Here is a 5,781-nt window from a genome sequence, read left to right on the forward strand (position 1 = left end):
CTTAAGCCCATGTCTGCACCCTATCCCCATAACCCAGTACCTCTACCAAACCTTTTTGGACACTAAGGGCAATTTAGCATGGCCAATCCACCTAACCTGCACATGTTTGGACTATGACCGGAGCACCCGGAGGAAACCCACGCAGACACGGGGAGAATATGCTGACTCCTCACAGACTGTGACCCAAGCCGGGAATCGAACCTGGGACCCTGGAGCTGTGAAGCAACAGTGCTAACCACTATGGTGCCGTGACGTCCTTTTGCAGGTACCCACTTCCCACTAGTGGTATATCAACTCTTGTTCTCCTTGTTTAAACGAGCGATTTTTGGAAGGACTTTCTCATCTCAGGATTTAAGACTGCTGATTACATTCTACTATTTCAGACGTCTCCTGTGGTAAGAGTAGATGTGATGTAGTTCTCAGTTTCCTTTTCATCAGTTGTAAAACGAGGGAACTCTGTGCAGTCGCATGTGTGGTATTGCGAAATGTCGCCAAGGAACTGGTTAGGTGGTGATGTAATAAACCTCGGGCCTTAGAAGCTTTCATTGCTTTCTTCAAGGGCTGGATAAATCCTTCGGCTAAACCATCCATGATGGGTGGTGAGTTGCTGATTTTATGTGTTGGATACCGCTCATCTTTAAATAGCCCTCGAACTCCTGAGCCGTGAACTGTGGCCCGTTGTCACTCACGATTTGTTCTGTCAGAAATCTCATTGAGCTTTTCGATGGTTTGTTCCGCGGTTGTTGACTTCAGTCGGACCACCTGAGGCCACTTGGCGTGTGCGTCTGGGGCGACCATGAACATGTGCTCCTTGTATGGACCAGCAAAGTCAATACGTCCACGTTGGCCGCGACATTTCGGGCCATTCCATGGAAGCAATGGGGACAATTGCAGTGGGTTCCTTACCCGCGAACATGCCATGCATATTCCTGCCATCTCCTCTATCTGGGCATCGATTCCTGCCCACCAAAAGTAGTTCCATGCAAGTTCCTTCGTTCAAACTATACCTGGGTGTCCTTTATGTAATTGTTTCAATACTCTTTGTTGCAAGTTTGGAGGAATCATTATTTTCAGCCCCCACAACTTGCATTCATCTTGTACTGTAAACTCGGGTCTTCTGGAAACATACAACTTTACTTCAGGCTGCGTTTCCATTATCCTTCCCTTTAACACCATTTGCAGTGCATTCCTCATCATGGGATCATCCCTGGTCTGTTGTTGCTGCAGTCACTGGAATGTGCTCTATGTGTGCACCTGTACTCCTTTCAAGAACCCTAGTGTGTCATCAACAACACTGCTGAATTTTTCGAAGATGGCCTGTCGATCCAGCACTTCAGCTCAACCTTATCTTTTCCAGCCAAGAGTGGCCAAGGAGAGCGGAAAAATCTCCTTGGGCAACACGGAATGGCAGTTTCACAGTTTGCCCACATAACTTTGACTATGATTTATCCTCTTTGAGACGTTTTGTCTTTGGTATGTTATTCTCTCAGTCTGAATGAAGACTGAAGACTTACAGTCAACACAAGCTCTTTATTCAAAGGGTTCGTTCTGCTTCCAGAAAATGAAAATGAAAATCGCTTATTGTCACAAGTCGGCTTCAAATGAAGTTACTGTGAAAAGCCCCTAGTCGCCACATTCCGGCACCTGTTCGGGGAGGCTGGTACGGGCAACTAGATGTAAAACAGTCAAGAGTTCAGACCAGTGAAATTAAGGTAGTCTGCCTATGCTGAGCTGTCTCTGTGTGCTGCTGCTCCCTAGCTCTGTGCTTCTCAAAGAGATGGATCCTACCTTGGGCTCGATCCTTTATACCCGTCTCTGATGCTGCCCTCTAGTGGTGCTGTGACTGTTACATCTGTGCTGCAGTCCCTGGTGTATGTGCAGATGTATGTACAGATGTACAGATCACTACACTTGGTGTAGGTCCTCAGGGTGACACCTGCTGGCTTTCACGGCCGGTGATTGTTTTTGCTCAGAGTGCTCTCTGTGCAAGAGAAATTCAAACTCTAACTACCCTCTGAGAGATGAAATTCCTCCTCATCTCTGCCTGAAGTCTTACCATTGTCTTTAAATTGCGCCCCCAAATTCTCGGCGAAAGTACTTGTGGTTTAAGGAACAATGCACTCCAGTTTCCAATTTGCCACACTTCCTGACAGGACGAGTTCCCCGTAGTTTAGAACAGATCCAGGATAGCAACTTTAAACTTACATGTTGTCATCTGTTTTCCCTGCAGAGGCACAATGTTTGCTTGCAACAGCAGTGGCTGCTTGGAGCACTGGCATTGAGATGTGTCTCAATGTCAAAGGCATAGGTTGAGTATAAATTCCGCATTGGTGCTGAAGGTGTCAACACGGTGACCTCGGAATTGTCAAACGGAGGCACAATTCTTTCAATTATTACATTCAATGAGGATTACTAGGACTCAATGGCATAGGTCTTAAAAAAACAATCACCATCCAGATTTTGCTCATTACCTTTCAATTCAGAGGATCCTTGTGTCTGACGTTCGATGCAGCATTTTGATGCATCCTGCACAATTCTGATTGTTCCTGGAGGCAGCAGAGGAGGTTATGCTATGTGGCATCTTTAATGTTGAATTGAATTTATTAGCAGCATTCTAATTCAGCTGGGGATTTGGTAACCGATCATTGTCTTTTCATGCAGAATCAGAGCATTAGAATTTAGATGCAAGCCATTCAGGCCAACTATTCCACTCCCGTTTTTATGCTCCATACGTGTCTTCTCTCGCTCTATTTTATGAAAGCCTACTGGAATGCATTCCAAAATATCTTTGCAACAGTTAGAAGTTAAATATATTCATACACAGGGACATGTCTTCTGCAGGCAAAAGAAATATGTCCAGCCATTGCTCTATTTGGATTAAACAGGAGTGTGAGGGACAATAGTTTCCTGGTGCATTCGCCATGGCGACACGTTGACCAATCAGGGTTGACGTGCCAACCTGCCAGCTCCCCTTTTCTCATGCAGCAAACGTTGTTGCTCCTTTTGAAATTTGGTATTCTTGCATCTGTCCTGATGAGTGCCGGACCAAAAGCTTTGACAGCATGTCTGTCATTTCAGTGAATTTCTTGTTTTGTCCTTCTTCTTCATCCACTTCTGGACTTTCAAAGAAGAAAGAACAAAGAACAATACAGCACAGGAACAGCACCTTTGGCTCCCCAAGCCTGTACCGGCCATGGTACCAACCTTGGCCAAAATCCTCAGCACTTCCTTGTGCCGTATCCCTCTATACCCATCCTATCCATGTGTTTGTCAAGATGCCTTTTGAATGCCGTTAATGTATCTATTTCCACAACCTCCCCTGGCAATGCATTCCAGGCACTCACCATCTTCTGTGTAAATAACCTGCCTCGCATGTCTCCTCTAAACTTTGCCCCACGGACCTTAAACCTATGCCCCCTGGTGACTGACCCCTCCACCCTGGGACAGAGTGCCTACCCATCCACTCCAGCCATCTGGGCAGCACGGTAGCATTGTGGATAGCACAATTGCTTCACAGCTCCAGGGTCCCAGGTTTAATTCCGGCTTGGGTCACTGTCTGTGCGGAGTCTGCACATCCTCCCCGTGTGTGCGTGGGTTTCCTCCGGGTGCTCCGATTTCCTCCCACAGTCCAAAGATGTGCAGGTTAGGTGGATTGGCCATGATAAATTGCCCTGAGTGTCCAAAATTGCCCTTAGTGTTGGGTGGGGTTACTGGGTTATGGGGATAGGGTGGAGGTGTTGACCTTGGGTAGGGTGCTCTTTCCAAGAGCCGGTGCAGACTCGATGGGCCGAATGGCCTCCTTCTGCACTGTAAATTCTATGATAATCTCTATGATGCCTTTCATAATCTTGTAGACCTCTATCAGGTCACCCTCAACCTCTGTCTTTCTAATGAAAACAATCTGAGTCTATTCAGCCATTCCGCATAGCTAACACCCTCCAGACCAGGCAACATCCTGGTAAACCTCCTCTGCACTCTCTCCAAAGCCTCCATATCCTTCTGGTAGTGTGGCGACCAGAATTGTGCGCAATATTCCAAGTGCAGTTTTATACAGCTGTAGCATGACTTGCCAGTTTTTATACTCAATGCCCCGTCCAATGAAGGCAAGCATTCAGTATGCTTTCTTGACAACCTTGTTCAGTTGTGTTGCCACCTTCAAAGATCTGTGGACATGCACGCCCAGATCTCTCTGACTTTCTATATTTCTGAGTTTTGCCATTTGTAGTATATTTCCCCTCTAAGTTAGACCTACCAAAATGCATTGCCTCACATTTGTCTGGAATAAACTCCATTTGCCATTTCTCTGCCCAAGTCTCCAACCTATCTGTGTCCTGCTGTATCCTCTGACAATCCTCAACACAATCTGCCTCTCCACCAACCTTGGTGTCATCCACAAACTGACTATTCAGACCGGCTACATTTCCCCCCAAATTGTTGACACTACAAACAACAGAGGCCCCAGCACTGATCCCTGTGGAGCACCACTAGTCACAACCGTCCATTCAGAAAAACACCCTTCCACTGCTAGCCTTTGCCATCTGTGACCGAGCCAGTTCTGTATCCACCTTACCACCTCACCTCTCATCCCGTGTGACGTCACCTTTTGTACCAGTCTGCCATGAGGTACCTTGTCACAGGCTTTACTGAAGTCCATGTAAACAACATCCACCACCCTTCCCTCATCAATCATCTTTGTCACCTCCTCCAAAAACTGGATCAAGTTAGTGAGGCACAACCTCCCCTTCACATAACCGTGCTGTCTATCGCTTATGAAGTGATCATCTACAATTGCACTGGTTTGATGGTGTGGGGTGGGTGTGGAGGGCAGGGAGACAGCTGGAAATCAGATCGGGAGGGATGACAATAGTTCATTAGATTTTGCCCACTTTGGGTCAAACTTGTTTTTCACTGAAAATGTAGAATATTGACAAATTTGTTGTACTAATTCATAAGATGTGGCATCGCTGGTTAGGCCAGCATTTATTGCTTCTCCCTAGTTGTCCTTGTGACAGCGGTGGTGAGCTGCCTTCTTGAACCACTGCAGTCCCTGAGGTGTAGGGATACCCACAATGCTGTTAAGGAGGGAATTCCAGGATTTTGATTCCAACGACAGTGAAGGAACGGCGATATATTTCCAAGTCAGGGTGGTGAGAGACTTGGAGGGGAACCTCCAGGTGACGGTGTTTCCAGGTACCTGTTGTCTTTATCCTCCTAGATGGTAGCAGTCATAGGTTCTGGAGGTGCAGCCTGAGGAACCCTGGTGTGTTCCTGCAGTGCATCTTGTAGGTGGTACACACGGCTGCGATAGCAATGGTGGTGTCCTAGTCGTCTGGTTTGATCGCTGGGGCGGTGTCCTGATTGTCAGGCTGCTTGTTGGCACATCAGTCTTGTCGTTCACATTTTGGGTCAGTGATTGAGAGAAGGTTACTTACCTGGCAGGGGTGAAACCATGATCAAAAAGGTGGTTTGCCCAGGACGAGGCTAGCCCATTGCACTTCGGGTGTGCTGACGCCTGCGATGTCCCCAAATGCAGGGGCAGCACGGTAGCCTTGTGGATAGCACAATTGCTTCACAGCTCCAGGGTCCCAGGTTCGATTCCGGCTTGGGTCACTGTCTGTGCGGAGTCTGCACGTCCTCCCCGTGTGTGCGTGGGTTTCCTCCGGGTGCTCCGGTTTCCTCCCACAGTCCAAAGATGTGCAGGTTAGGTGGATTGGCCATGATAAATTGCCCTTAGACTCCAAAATTGCCCTTAGTATTGAGTGGGGTTACTGGGTTATGGGG

At 47.5% G+C, this 5,781-nt stretch overlaps 1 pseudogene; it reads left to right on the forward strand.

The window, feature by feature from the left end:
• The first annotated feature begins 5,424 nt into the window (after positions 1-5,424).
• LOC140427540 (U1 spliceosomal RNA) lies at positions 5,425-5,576 on the forward strand (annotated as a pseudogene).
• Positions 5,577-5,781: the final 205 nt, after the last annotated feature.

This window comes from Scyliorhinus torazame, chromosome 7, assembly GCF_047496885.1.
Source record: "Scyliorhinus torazame isolate Kashiwa2021f chromosome 7, sScyTor2.1, whole genome shotgun sequence".
Taxonomy (NCBI): domain Eukaryota; kingdom Metazoa; phylum Chordata; class Chondrichthyes; order Carcharhiniformes; family Scyliorhinidae; genus Scyliorhinus; species Scyliorhinus torazame.